The 15306-nt window shown below is 33.9% G+C and overlaps 1 protein-coding gene and 1 long non-coding RNA gene across 4 annotated transcripts in view; one reads left to right on the top strand and one right to left on the bottom strand.

Moving 5' to 3' along the window:
* STARD13 (StAR related lipid transfer domain containing 13) overlaps positions 1-15306 on the top strand; it is a 683440-nt gene that overhangs the window by 96093 nt on the left and 572041 nt on the right.
* LOC141563005 (uncharacterized) overlaps positions 1-15306 on the bottom strand; it is a 116823-nt gene that overhangs the window by 30817 nt on the left and 70700 nt on the right. For all 3 annotated transcript variants that reach the window (XR_012488300.1, XR_012488299.1, XR_012488302.1), the window contains one exon: positions 366-502. This is a non-coding gene — a long non-coding RNA (uncharacterized LOC141563005). The remainder of the gene's footprint in view (positions 1-365; positions 503-15306) is intronic.

The raw sequence follows: 15306 nt of genomic DNA on the forward strand, positions 1-15306 counted from the left end.
CTGACTCTAGCTCTTAGCAATATCCAATTACCTGCTGCTTCTATGTACCATGACAAACTGAGCATCATCAGAATCAATGTTTTCATTTTGTGGAGCTCATCAAATATTGAAGCTGAAGCTTAAATACTTTGGCCACAAAATGAGAAGATAGAATTCATTGGAAAAGACCTTGATGCTGAAAAATATTGAAGACAAAGGAAAGAGGGATAGCAAAGGATGAAATGGATAAATAGCATCATGGAGGCAATGAACTTTAGCTTGGACAAACTTCAAAAGATATTGGAGGACAGAAGTCACTGGAGCTCTGTGGGCCATGGGGGAACAAAGAATTTGGAACAATTAAACAACAACAAATATGTACTTACCTTCATGTCCCTCTGGCCATCTTCTCCACTGCCATTCCGGCCTCTCCATAGTCATTCCTGGATCCTCCCTGAAGACCTTAAGTTCCCAGTTTCCCATAATCTTTTATCTTTTTTATTTGTGTCTGTCTCCAATCAAGCTATAAAAGGAGAAGAAAAGGGCTGAGCCCTCATTGTCTGCATACTGGCACATGCCATTTCCATAACTAATAGAATAGTGCAATATATTTAACAGTGAGCTCCCAAAATACTGATGGAGAACATAATACATCTTCTCACAAGTAATTAGAACAGTAGCTGCAAGTACCTTCCCCCTGAGATTACTTTCCATATATTTTGTCTTTAACTTATGTGTACTTATTATTTGCATCATGCCTCTCACATCAGAATGAGAATTCCTTGATAAAAGAAACTTTTTCTATACTTTATGTTTAATATAGAACCTGAAAAATGCTGAATGTTTATAACTGCTGACTGACTAGGGTAGAAAGAGGGAGAAGAAAAAGGAGGTCTTCTAGTTTGTGTTCTGGAATTCTGAAATGGGGCATGAATTTTAAAAAATATGTCCTGGAAGCCTGAACTGTTTGTAACTTAAGTCTAGACTCATTCTCCTATAAGGGATATTATTATCTCAGGACCTTGGAAAAGTTGCATTATTTTGGAAAACAGATTGTGTCCTATTGCCAATTCCCTAAACAATATGATACCTCTTCTCCAATCCTCTTATGACTCCCATTGCCTTCTTTGAGAAGCTGCTGCTGAAAACTAGCAGACTAAGCAAGATATGAGACAAAAGCACCTTGGAAAATGAGCTTAAAAAATAAAATCAAGTTATAAATTTTACTTTCTGGATGCCAAAGGTGATTTAATTCACATGCATGAATAACACTTCAAATTCATCTTTAAAAGCCAAAAATTTTTTTAATCCACTTTCTTGGCCTCCAAGCTAATGAAACTGTCAAATGAAAAAATCAACTGGTTTTGTTGCTTTTTAACTAAAAGGAGCTTAACTGATTTTGATTAGTTTGGACTTTAAAAAATCAGCCTCTGTAACGAATTATATTTGGGGTTTCAGTCTCCTGTGACTTAAACTCAGGGAACAGGATTTGCTGACAGAACTTTAATTACTGGCCTTTTTGCTAGCAGGAATTATAGCCTATAATCAAGGGTACCTAATATGCATATAAAAGAAGTTTTAATTAATGAACATAGTCCTTACATTAGCACTTCCCACACAGGTCAGGTTTTAAAACTGCCCAAATAACTGGTTATGGTGGGGAGTTTTTCCCATATCTCAGGAGAACGAATTAATTAACCTTCCCCTTGTTTATATGTCATCACTGGATCAATAACCATCCTCTGTAGACCTGGCCATCTACAGGGAACGCAAACCACCAAACCTAAGCTGGGAAGCTACCTCAATAAATAAGAAGGGACTGATTTTTCTCAGTGGAAATGAATTTGTTGGAGTTCAGGTCCTAAACCTGAGGAAGAGTGGTATGGCAGAAAGAACATTAGCTTGGGATTCAAAAGATCATGGCTCTGCCCTTTCCTACTTGTGTGAGCTTGGACAAACAAAGCAACTTCCTGGCTCTATGCATTTATAGCTTCTTCCCTATTCTCCCCAGTTCCCATTTTCATTGATGCAACTGGTATTGAGAAGATTTCTTCCTTCAGAATGACCTTTATAGATACTCCTTAAGAATTTGGATTTCAATACTATTGTTCACAAGCTCCCGTCTGATGTGCTCCCCTGGGAAAGTTTAGCAAAACAAAAGTTATAATAACATCCTTCCAAACCTGAGATAAATTTCACTTTTATGTACATAAGAATTCTGGGAATACTGGGCTCAAACTAAAGCATATAGATAGTCAGATATGTAGATATATATTTTTTTGGGAAAAGTACCTTATGACTCCTGCCTCTGAAAGCCCTTTTCTTCTTTTAAGAAGTCCCTGCCAAATTTACTTCAGGGTATTGTGTGAGTGATAGAAGAATTGCTTCTCTTACCCAGCTGGGTTATTTCCTTGCTTAGATAAAGTGTCCTAGTTGATGGATCAGTTCTCTGCTGGGTTGAATCAGACACTTTTCTTGGCTATTGGATTCAACCACGATTAAATTTGGTTTTACTTCTGACTGTTTAGTGAAGGGACTTCTGATGATTCTTTCAATATTGCAAAGCTTATAAAGTCACAGCCTAATCAGTTCCATCTCTGAATACTCATTCACTTAAACATAGGAGGTGATAAACACAAAAGAATCAAAAGAAGCAGAGTCTCCATGTTTCACAATTGTGAAGTACTGAGTTGGGAGACCTAAATTCTAACTGTAATTTCTCTGTTAATTTTCTAAATGGTCATGAGTAAATTAAGTTGGTGAAGTACATTTCATTTTCTTAGTTCTTCTTTGTCATTGCTATGTATGTCCCTCTTCTACATTTCTAATTAGCTTTCCCCAGTTTGGCCATCCCAGACCACCCTTTGTCCCTCTTTTTCCTTGCGTTTCTCAATAACCAAAAAAAACCAAACCAACCCACTAAATTTGTATTCACCCTGGGGCACTCAGGCTATTATTCAAGCTTAACTTCCTATATTTTGCCATTAACTTTTAAAGGAAAGAAAAAAATAAAACTCCATATTAACTAAGCATCTGAGGGGGAGAAAAACAAGTTTACTTAGACAAAACTCTAAGTAATATTAACTATGTGGGGGAAACCAAGAAACCAATAATTTTTCAAGGGATCTAAAATAACAAACTGTATAATATATGCTAAAGTTGGAGCAGTATATAAACCATTCTAATATAAAATGGATTGATATATAGAAAACATCTTCCAATTAAGTGATACTTTAATAATGTCATATTACTACAGTGGGGAAAATGTGCTGAGCTTGTACATAAGACATCTGAATCTAAATTGAAGGCAATGTAGCATAGTGGAAAGAGTCCTGAATTTATAATGCAAGGTCATGGTTTCGTTTCTCTGCCAATCACTAATTTTGTTATCCCTGAGAAAGTTCATCTCTCTGGTCCTCAGTTCCTCACCTGTACAATGAATGGGGGACTGAAACTAGATGACCCCTAAAATTCACCTCTAGTTCTAAATCTGTGATGCTATGATCTCTTTCCAACCCTTATTAGGAATATAATTCTTAGCAAATCATGTAGTTCTGTTAAATGGGGATAATGATACTGATGCTACTTTCTTTTTTCATCCTTAAAATGCTATAAGTATAAACATTGTAAATCACTATGTACATTTTATTAGGTATATTCAGCTCACTGCACGTGTGTCTCTGTGTCACTTAGAATGCCTAAATATATAGAAAAGAAGTTCACAATATGAAGGAAATATCTCTGGAATCTTGACTACCCCTATCAAAGGTAGCCTGAAATTCCATCTTGAAGGGAGTAGTATCCTTGACTGAGGAGGCAGTCAGTAAAATGGCCACTCTGTTCTTTTCTAAGAGAGAGTTAAGAGATTAGAATTTTATCTATCTGCCCTAAATATTTTTGCTTTGGGGACAAAATGTGTTCAGGACAAAAAGTCATTTTGTTGGCCACTATCAATTAAGAGAGAGGATCCCTCAAATTTACACCCATTAGTTTGATCCCTTTCTACCAAAGGCTGGTTATACAAAAGACCATCACAAATAATTAATAAACTAACTGTCTACAAGGAAATAACAAAAAGAAACTTGCAGTTATACAGATAAGAATATTCCGAAAAATATACAAAATAAATTAATCCTCTAGTAGACAGATAATTCGATTCAACTAAGAGAGAGAGGGGCTCTAATTTTACCTAAGGGGGAATTCTCCAGTCTTTATAGAGGAAAATCAGTAATATATTGAAGAGTCAGTTTCCCCTTCAGTTCTCCCAAGAGTCTTTCCCTTTCTCTTCCCTGAAGTCACTTTAAGAAAGTCCAAAACCATGTGTGCTATTATTAAAAAAAAGAAAGAATAAAGATCATCTCTCCAAAGCTCTTATTCCTCATAGTGTACAATCAACACTTTCTCTACTAATTAAAAGGCTCTCATGCAAAATGCTGCAAGTTTGATTACAAATAAATGGCAAGTTTTCTCAGAAATTAGCTGAGTATTCCATTTATAAAAGATTTCATTTGCATTCTTCAAACACAATAGAAATGTAGTTCAAAGTTGTGTGATCCTGGGCAAGTCACTTAACTTTGTCTCTGTTTGCTCATGAGTAAATGAGTTGAAGAAGGAAATGGCAAACTATTCCAGTGTCTTCTGAAACAAAACCAAAATGGGGTCTTGAAGAGTCGGTCAAGATTAATTGACTAAACAACAACAAATTCAAAGTAATTCTGCTTAACGATCAACTTTTAATTAAACTCACTAAAGGATAAAAGCAAGTGGTACAATTAGCTCAAATGTTTTTTTTTTACATTTATTTGAGGAATATATTATATGACTTTTTTTTAAACAGTACTTTGCTTTCCAAATTATGCTTGATTATTTAAATTATTTTTGCATTGTCTGAACATAGAAGAAAGCCATCCAATGCAGTTAGTAAAGGAGGCAGGTTCGAGTGAAGATTGTTTTTTTATTTTGTGTGTTGGGAAGAGCTTTGGAATGTTTATAGACAGCAGGAAAGAGCCAGAGAGATTGAAGACAAAGAAAAAAGGAATAACTGAAGAATAAGCTGTAGAAAGAGCTAGGAAAGGATGGGATTGAAGACACAAGCAGAGGGCTGAACACTGACAAGAAGAAGCACTGACTTTTCCTTAAAAAATACAATCAAGGAGGAAAGAACAGGAGATGATACAGAGGGCTATTGAGATATCCCCAAAGTCCTACATATCTTCTCCCTTTCATAACTAAGAATAGAAATAAGAGGACATTTAATACCTTCCATATAGACAACTCCCAGAAGAAACTTTATCTGTGCAACTTACAACTATAATTTACTGTATTAAGAATGTTGCTTGGAGGCTGCACTTGAATCTAGGTTTTTTTTAGCCCCAAGGCCAAGATTCTATCCACAGCCATGCTACCTCCCACAAGCTCTTTAACAGGTCATCCACACTCATTGCCCCACTTTCTCACCTTCCAATTACTTTTTAATTGAATTTAAATTTAATTTAATTTTAATTACTTTGCAATCTGACTTCCAACTATCCCTGAATGGTGGATTACCAACAGCTCTCCAAACTACCAAAATATAATTTTTTCTCAGGCCTCATTCTACTTGACATCTTTTTAAGTTTGGACCCTGCTTGTCACTCCTCTTTGGGGATACAGTCTCCCCTTTTTACTCCTGTGATATATTCTTCATTAGCCTGCCATATCCCTGCCTGTCTGACATTTGGTTTTGGATAAGTATTATCAAATCATTAAATCTTTCATAGTTCATTATTATTATTTTATGCTGTTACTATGTACAATGTTCTCTTATCTCTTGACATCAATTCATATAAGTCTTCACAGGTTTTTCTGAAATAGTATCAGTTATTATGCACGTGGTATTATCAGCACAATGATATTCCTTCATAATCATATGCCATAATTTGTTTATGCATTTTCCAATAGATCTCTATTTATTTGGAATTGAAGAGTCAGTCTCAAATTCTAGGTCATCACCCCACTATCACCTCCACCACCATTATGAGATTTTTATCCTATCCAGTTCTCCCGTCATTTCTCTGTCTCTCTCACTGCCTCTGTGTTTCCCTGTATCTCTTTCCTCTCTCTGTCTCTCTTGGTCTCCATCTACCTTTGTCTGTCTCTTTTTCTTTCTTTTCCCTCATATGTAATCATAAGTTCAATTGTTTATATATGCATTTGTTTGTTGGTGCAGTTAAGGGGTCCAGTGGATAAAGTGCTAGTCTTGGATGAGGAAGATGAGTTCAAATCTAGTCTCAGACATTTACTAGATTATGTGACCGTGGAAAAGTCATGTAACCTCTGTCATTCTGAGTTTCCTTGTGTGTAAAATGGGGATAAAAATAGCACATAATTCACAGGGTCTTTGGAAGGATAAAATAATAAGCACAAATTTAAATCTCTATGTATTAAGTCTTCCAAACCTTGTATATGCAGGTCCAGTCCTGTATCCCCCACTGCCTGCCCAACATCTTCACTCAGATGTCCCATAAGCATCTCAAACTCAGTATCTCCAATACAGAACTCGTTATCTCCACCCCTTCCCCTCCATAAAACCACTCTGTTTCTATGGAAGGCACTGCCCATCCTTCTAGTTACTCTAACTTACAATCCCAGGGTCATCCTTAATTTTTTCCCTCTCCCCTTTACTCAAACAGTTGCCAAGTCTCATCACTTGTACTCCCAAAACATTTCTCATATCTGTTTCCTTCTTTCCAATAACATAGCCAATACCCTAATTCAAACTGGCATCACCTTACATTTGGACTATCGCAATAGTTTCCTATTTAGCCCCATTTCCTCCAATTTCTCTCTTCTCCAGTCTATCTTGCATAGATCTTGTTATATTGAAATTCTTGAAGCATGGGTCTAATTGTGTAATTCCTCTACTCAGGAAACTTCAGTAGATCGCAATGAATCCTAGTTTATTGATAAAGCAAAAACTCCTTAGCTTGACATTTAAAGCTCTTCACTATCTGACTATAATCTACCTATTCCAGTTGCATTTCCTACTTTTGTCCTTCAGGTCAAAGTGCTCTATTGACTATTCCCTGAATTGACAATCCATATCTTATCTCTTTACCTTTGTATAGTGTGTCAGGTCTTGTAATCAAATTCCTAATCCCCTCCCCCCAGACGTACACTCCAAATTCTTGTCTTCTTTCAAGTCTCAGTTTAGATTCTACTAAGCCAAAGGTTCTTAAAGTTTCTTGGACCCTTTTAGCAATCTGGTGAAGTCTATGAACCCCTTCTCAGAATAATGTTTTTAATTGCATAAAACAAAATGCCTAAGACTCCAAAGAAAACCAATTATATTGAATTGCATATTTTAATAATGTGTTTTTAAACACATTATTAGACTCCAGATTAAGAACTCCTGCACTCTTCCATTATCCTTGAATTTGTTAAATACTCTTTCCCTCTTCAAATCACTTTATATTGCTTGTATTTTATCTGTGTATAATTTGCCCACTCCAAGTAAAATGTAAGGAACTTGTGAGCAGGGTGCATTTTTATCTGTATCTTCTACCCTTGGTATAATAGTTTGCACACAGCAAGTGTTTAATTAACTTTGTCAAATGGAATTGATCTTAGAGACAACATGAATCTACTGAAGGCAGTAGGGAGATGGTCTGATTATACCAATACCAATTATTTTGGCAGCTATGTGAACAATGGAGTAAAGACAAGTGAGGCAAGAGGAAAAGATACCTTTTACTCCCCCCAAAAAACTATTATATTGATCTAGTTGACAACATATAACAGCTCACATCGATATAGCATTTTGAGGTTTGGAAAGCACTTTCCTAATAGCAGTCTCCTGAAATAAAGGATTCAACAATTATAATCTCCATTTTACAGGTAAGAAAACTGAGATATTGCTTAGAACTATAAAGCTAGAATTTGAAATAACTTATAGACAAAACAGAGGGAACAAAGTATTCTGGAGTAAGTAAAAGCATAGATGTAGGGATGTTCATGACATGCTTAGAATACAGTGAATATAGAAGCAATTTTGAAACAGTCTTCATTTTGGAAATAACTAGGAAATAAGAACTGGAAAGATAGATTTGGCCCCTGATTCAATTTTGAACTTGATTTTACAAATACTAGCATCCAGAGAGGATGTGCAAATATAGGTAGACTAACGTACTGTCAGTGGAGTAGTGGTATTGGCCCAACCATTTTCAGGAAACAATTTGGGAATCTTCTCAAAGGATTAAACTGTGCACATTTTCTGACCTAGCAATACCCCTACTAGATATACCCCTAAAGAGATCAAAGAAAAGGGAAAATAATTGATATGTTAAAAAATATTTACAGCAACTCTTTTTGTGTTGTCAATGAATTGGAAATTGAGGGGATGCAAATCTATTGGAAAATATATAAATAAATTGTGGCATATGATTATGAAGGAATACCATTGTGCTATAAGATATGATAACTGATATTATTTCAGAAAAACCTATGAAGATTTATATGAATTGATGTAAAAAGATAAGAGGACATTGTACATAGTAACAGCATAAAATAATAATTATCAACTATGAAAGATTTAATGATTTGATAATACAATGATCCAAAACCAATTCCAAATGATTCATTGTAAAAATCTTATCTACCTGTAAAGAGAAAACAGATTACTTCTAAGTATCATTTTCTTTTCTGCCTTCCTTCCTCCTGATTGTTTTCCTCCCTCCCTTCCATCCTTCCTTTTTTCTTGCTTTCTCTCATTCTTCTTCCTTCCTTTCTTTCTTTTCTTTCTTCCTTCCTTTCCTTTCACAATATGGCTAATACTGAAATATATTTTACAAGACCACATATATATATATATAAAATGGGTATCATATTGCTAGTCTTTTCAATGGTGAGGGGAGGGTCTGGCAGGAGGGAGATAATTTGAAACTCAAATTTTTCTAAATTAATGTCTAAAAAATAGAAAATAAACCCATATAAATAAGAAAACATGAAATATACGTGCAAAGTATTAGCACCCACTAAAGCTATTGAAAGGGGAATGTAATGTTAATTCATCCATCAGCAAATAAATAGAAAACTGCCTTCTGCCTTCTAGATTTGTTTTCCTTCTGGGCCCAGAACATTGGACTAAACCTACATGTACACCTTTAGGCCTCATTTGTAAGTTGAGGTTTTGTGATTGTTGTGTGATTAATTTAATAGAAAATACATTTATTTATTTAGTGGAATTTTAACTCAAGATATATATCCTCATCAACCAGATAAGTGTCTTAAATGGAAAACTTAGTTCTAATTAATTCAACATTTACAAAAAAGGGGAGTCTATGAAAGGAAATAGCTAGGTTGTTGTTCTAAATTCCCTTTAATCAGATAAAGTTTTGGGCATGTTGAGACTCTTGTTACTTCAAGGAATCCAAGAGATACAGAAAAAGAACAAATATTGTAGAGGATAAAGGGAGATACCTAAAAAGTCCTAGAGATAGGGGGCAGGAAAGATAATATAACCTCCTAAAAAGAAATATACTCTGCAAAATTTCAATCACAAACCAGAAAAAGAGACAGAGATAGAAAGACAGAGAAAAAGAAAGACTTTTCTTTCCCCCAAGAAAGAACTTTGCTAAGCAGTATTTTAGTTTATTTTTAGTGTTTTATTTATGACTTTTATCTTTATATCATAATCACTGGAGATGGAGGGGAAGAGATCTTTTTTCCCTCTCATTTTGAATATTCTCTTGCAACAAAGAAAAAAAAAACACCTATTATTGAATCTGACAGTGCATATATCAATCTGTCCTAGTATCCTCCAACTCTTGCCTGAAGTGGGAAATATATTTTATTATATGATCTCCAGTACCATCATTCATTTTTCAATTAGGATGATTTTGGTTTTTTCTATTGTTGAAGTTATTTCAGATTGTTCTTTGGCTCTATGAATTTTATTCTGTATCAATTCATGCAAACCTTCCCATAAGTCTTTCTGTTTGTAAAAGCAGTATTTTACAAGGACTAATCTGCTGGCAACATACATAATAGATTAGTAAAAGCATTGTAGATAATGGAAAGTGTGTTTTTCCCTACATTTTCAAAAGAGACTTGAAAACATCCTAACATTACTAGTTCATGATAGCTAGACAAAGTTTAATGATGTGTATGATGAGCCTGAAACTATGACCAAGGGACAGAAGAGTAAGAATTGCCTTGAGGTTCTGAACCTGTTGTCATTGCTCAGAATGGCTCTGATAGCGCAATATCTATCAAAGTGAGCCATGTTGTCAGCCAAAGGGGGAAAACAGACAGCACCAGAGTAGTTCGGGTGGATGTTAGTATTTAATGATCCATGGTTACATGGATCATTTTTTGCATAACCCATCTAAGGTAAAAACTCAGATGTGCAGAAGTCTGGTTTTATAAGAAATTTGTGGGGCTTAAAGCTCAGGTGACTGGACATTGTTTTCCACCAGTATCTGGCCTTTTAGCTAAGTAAGCTTGTTGGATTAAGGGGACTTATTCCACCTGTCAAACACAAGATTGACTTGATCCCTGAGTGTTTCCCTTTTCCCCTTACATCCACACACAGTTTCAATGTACCTGAGAAAAGCATCCAAGCTAGAATTAATGGAGCATTGGCAGCACATTGATGTTTTTATTGGATGAGCAGAGATATTCCAGCTCCCCAGGTACTATTTATTAAAAGTATTAAATATTATTGAAAGAATAGACTGTAATCATTTAGAATTTCAGAAAGGAACCTGAACAGAGGTGTACAGAAAACTGTGGCAAAGAAGATCATAACAAACAATTGAAAATATTAGATAAAAGTCTGTGAGACTCCTAATACTTGTTTGAGAAGAAAATTCCACAGTGCTTTCTATCTATTATTGAGATCTTCCACAAGGAAGGGGGAAAGGGGAGAGGAAACAAGCATTTATTAAGCATCTATGGCATATCTGGTAGAGGCAATTAGGTGACACAGTGGACAGAACAGCTGGCCTGAAATCGGAAAAACTCATCTTCTTGAGTTCAAATCTAGCCTCAGATACTTATAAGCTATGTTACCCTGAGCAAATCACTTAACCTTGTATGCCTCAATTTCCTCATCTATAAATTGAGCTGGAAAAGAAAATGGAAAACTACTCTAGTATCTTTGCCAAGAAAACTTTAAATGGGGTTATGAAGAGTCACAACTGAAATGATTGAACGATAAAACTACCAGGCACTGCAAATATTTTACAAATACCTTATTTGAATCTTACAATATACTGTGGAATATATATATTTTTTAATCCCCATTTTATAATTGAGAAAACTAAAGTAGGCAGAGATTAAGTGATTTACCCAGGATGGTGTAACTAATAAATGCCTAAAACCAGATTTGATCTGTTTCTTTTCCTTGTTTTTTTGTTTGTTTTGTTTTGTTTTTGCAACATGGCTAATACAAACATAAGTTTTGCATAATTTCACACATACATGTATATATATATATATATATATATATATATATATATATATATATATATATATATATATATATATATATGTGTGTGTGTGTGTGTGTGTGTGTGTGTGTGTGTGTGTGTGTGTGTATAATTGATATCATATTGCCTGTATTCTCAATTGATGGAAAAGTGTTTTGAGGTAAGAAGATAATTTGGAACTAATTTTTTTTAATATATAAATAAATAACCATTAAAAAACTCCACAACATCTTGGAAGGATCTGAGGTGTTTCTGAACCAAAGGAAAGTGATCAATATGCTAATAATTGTGGGACACTACATAATTCAAAAAAAGATTGCAGGACCTGTAACTACTTAGAGAAGAGAAGACAAAATAATTGGCTTTAAGTTTCTAAAGGACTGTGAAGTGGAAATAATAGAATGATTTATTCTCTGTGGCTCCATAGAGGAGAGATAAGACTAGACCCAGATCTTTTGCAGAAGGTGCAATTTCTTGTGGGATGTAATCTATGATTGAGAGGTTTAGGTTGAAATCTTATAAGAACTGATTTTCAAATAGCTAATCTAATAGCAACTAGATTGTTCTTCTTTCCATTATACTCTGTCTTAAATTCACAGTCTTGCTACCTCTCCCCTGAATTAGTCTAATAATTATATAATTGTTTTCTACTTCCAGATTCTCCTTTCCAACCAATCCTCCTCAAAGATATATTATATTCAAACAGATACTCATAAAATACAGATCCAACTGTGTATCCCTATCTGCAATGAAAATAATCAATGACTACCTATTACTTTTAGGTTAAAAGACAAAATCTATGAGCTAGCATTCAAGGCTCACCACAATTTGGTTCCTACCTACCTTTTTAGATTTATTTCATGCTTGCTCTTCTTCACATACTCCCCATTCAGAGAAACTAGATTACTAGGTATTTCCTGTTCGTTGATAAATAGAGATAGAATAATGTTGTATTTCCTAATTTTGTGCCTTGGCAGAATTGGTAGCTCCATCTTTGAAATATATTTTCTTCTCAATTCTGCTTTGCAGGAATCCTAGCTTTCTTGAAGGTGTCAGATACATCCTATACAATTCCTTTCCAGATTCTTTTTAGTACTCACTTCCTTTTGAAATTAACTTTATATATACTTTCTCATCTCTACACATTGTGTTATCTAGTCTTTCAGAAAACTATAAGATTCTCAAGGGTAGAGACTGCTTCTTAACATCTAGCATAATGCCTTACCCATAGTACATATTTAATAAGTATTTGCTGATTGAATGAAATGATGAAATTGTTTTTTTCTTTCTTTATTCTTTTCATTTTTTAAACTGTGAAATTGGGAATAACTTTACTTTAAAATCTTATTTAATATTTTATTTTTCCCAATTACATGTAAAAAGAATTTTAATTGTTTCTTTTTAAAAATTTTAGTTCCATATTCTCTCTCTCCCTCCTCTCCCCAAGTTGACAAGGCAAGCAATTTGACATAGGTTATACATGTCATACAAAACACATTTTCATGTAAGATTCTTTGAAAGAAAATATAGACAAAAAATTCCATCAAAATAAAGTAAAGAAAAAGTATCTTTGATCTGCATTCAGTCTCTCCCTGTTCTTTCTTTGGAGATACACAGCACCTTTTATCATAAGTCGTACAGAATTGTCTTGGATTGTTGTATTGTTGAGAATAGCTAAATAATTCCTAGTAGATCATTGGATAATATTGCTGTCACTATGTGGGAATAAATTTTTTAAAAGAAATTTCAGTTCTTTGCAATGACTTTTCTTTTTTGTCTTTGTAACCTCAAAACCTCACACAGCATGATGCACATAATTATTGTTTAATGAATAATTGTTTAATTCTTTAACAGTTGCAAAAGCAAATCCTTATCTCCACCCAATTCTTTGAAAGTAGTCTCTTCATCTTCAACTTATCAATTAGTTTTTTTAAAAACTGTTTTTTTCTTTCTTTTCTTAATATTTTGTTACAGAGTAGATTAGGAGGATATATATTAAAAATTATTATAATGAAAAATAAAAGGCATCCATAAAATGGTCAATCTTTAAAAAAAGTAAAAACAAGAATAGTAAATTAGAACAAAAATGTTTCTTTTAAATGTTTATAATAAAGCATAATTCCCCCAGAACTTCTCTAAAGTTTAAACTCAGGATTTTAAAATTAGGAGAAAGCTCAATCATCAACATATTTATGAAAAAGAATGAGTTTTTTAACTGATAGCTTCTCTAAATTTAAAGATCTGTATGTTAGATGTACCTAGGTTGTAGACTACAAGAATAAAATATAATTTCTACACCATACTACAAAAATGATGCCCTTGGTATAGTATCGCTTAGATTCTTCTGCTGAACAGATTCAAAAGGATTTTATGTCCAGGATATATTTTAATGCCAAGAATATTTACTATATGTAGTGTGATCACTATCTTCTAAAAGTAATGACTAAAATTGATCAGATAGGCTGTGATGCTATGAGCTCCTAGATGCTCACTCCACTGGAAAATACATTTATTTGAAATGACATTGAGTTTAACTGTCATTTGGAAATTCTTTATGTGATTTTTATGTTAGGAAGTTTAAAGTTGTATTTCATTGTCCTGAAAGGCCAGGTTTGAGATGACTGGCTGCAGGGCAAATAATTTGCAACTATTCTCATTAAAGGCCCACCATTTCTAATGAAGGATTAATAAATATGGAACACCAAAGTATCCTGACAACCAACCTTCTGTTCACAATAGCTAAATTATGGCAAGAAGGGACATGAGAGAAAGGCTAATTTTAAAACTAATTGTCCAGGAAAATGTCTCATTGTGTTTTTGAAGCATTTAATAAATTCTACTTATTCAAGCTCTGTTAGTATGTTCTGAATTAAACATTAGGCTGTTAATGTGATGTGTTTGAGACCCTCACAACTGACACTTTTTTGTTGTTGTTTTTGGAGAAAGTATCATAAATCTGTATGGTAGGTGGACTGTAATAAAGGGATTTCTACAAACATTGATTCACTACATGAAACTCAACTCTGATGACTGCTTCTGAGAAATCAGAAGGAAGTATGTAATACAGATATGTGTTTCTCTTTTCCATTCCTGAATTCTCACAACAGTATGACAATTAAACTGGAATGCTGATACAGACTTTCATTTTGTGCTATTTCCCTGCCTTCATTTGAATTCATCTGGTTCAGCTTGGCCCTAAACCAATCTAAGCCACTCTTATTTGCTCACAGTCCATCTTCTTTATTCTCTTCTCACTTATGCTGAATGCTATATCTTGATCCATTTAATCATCAATTCCTTTTCAGGTTTAGCTTCTTAGCAATATTGGTGATTTATATTCTTCTTTCCTTTTTAGAACTTGAGAGGACTCTTGATTTATTTAATTTTAAGACTGTAAAAATTGACATTTTTATTATAAAATTTATAACTAAACAGAAAATGGCTTCTTAAAAAATCTTTATTTCTTTACACATATTCTGCTGTGATGGAGTTTATGTATACTATTATCATAATCATTATCATCCAAATATAATATGAGAAAGAACTTTATAAAGGTCAGTTCATTCAAGTGCTTCCAAGCAATTTGTTTCCTTAAATCATTAAGTCTGATAACACTCTATACTGAAACAAAAAATGTACATGGACTAATTTCCTATCCACAATATGCATTAATGAGCAATTCCAGTGTTTGGTAATATTGGTTCTCAGGACATTTTTATTACTATATAACTAAATGGAATTTCTTATGCTACATTGCCTTGACCTATCTTTGGAGGAGATGAGGATCATTTGGTCATTAGAATCTCTCCAGTAATCATAAAACACTTGAAGACTCCTCAGAGACTTTGTCCATTTGATA

Source organism: Sminthopsis crassicaudata, chromosome 3 (assembly GCF_048593235.1).
Source record: "Sminthopsis crassicaudata isolate SCR6 chromosome 3, ASM4859323v1, whole genome shotgun sequence".
Classification (NCBI taxonomy): domain Eukaryota; kingdom Metazoa; phylum Chordata; class Mammalia; order Dasyuromorphia; family Dasyuridae; genus Sminthopsis; species Sminthopsis crassicaudata.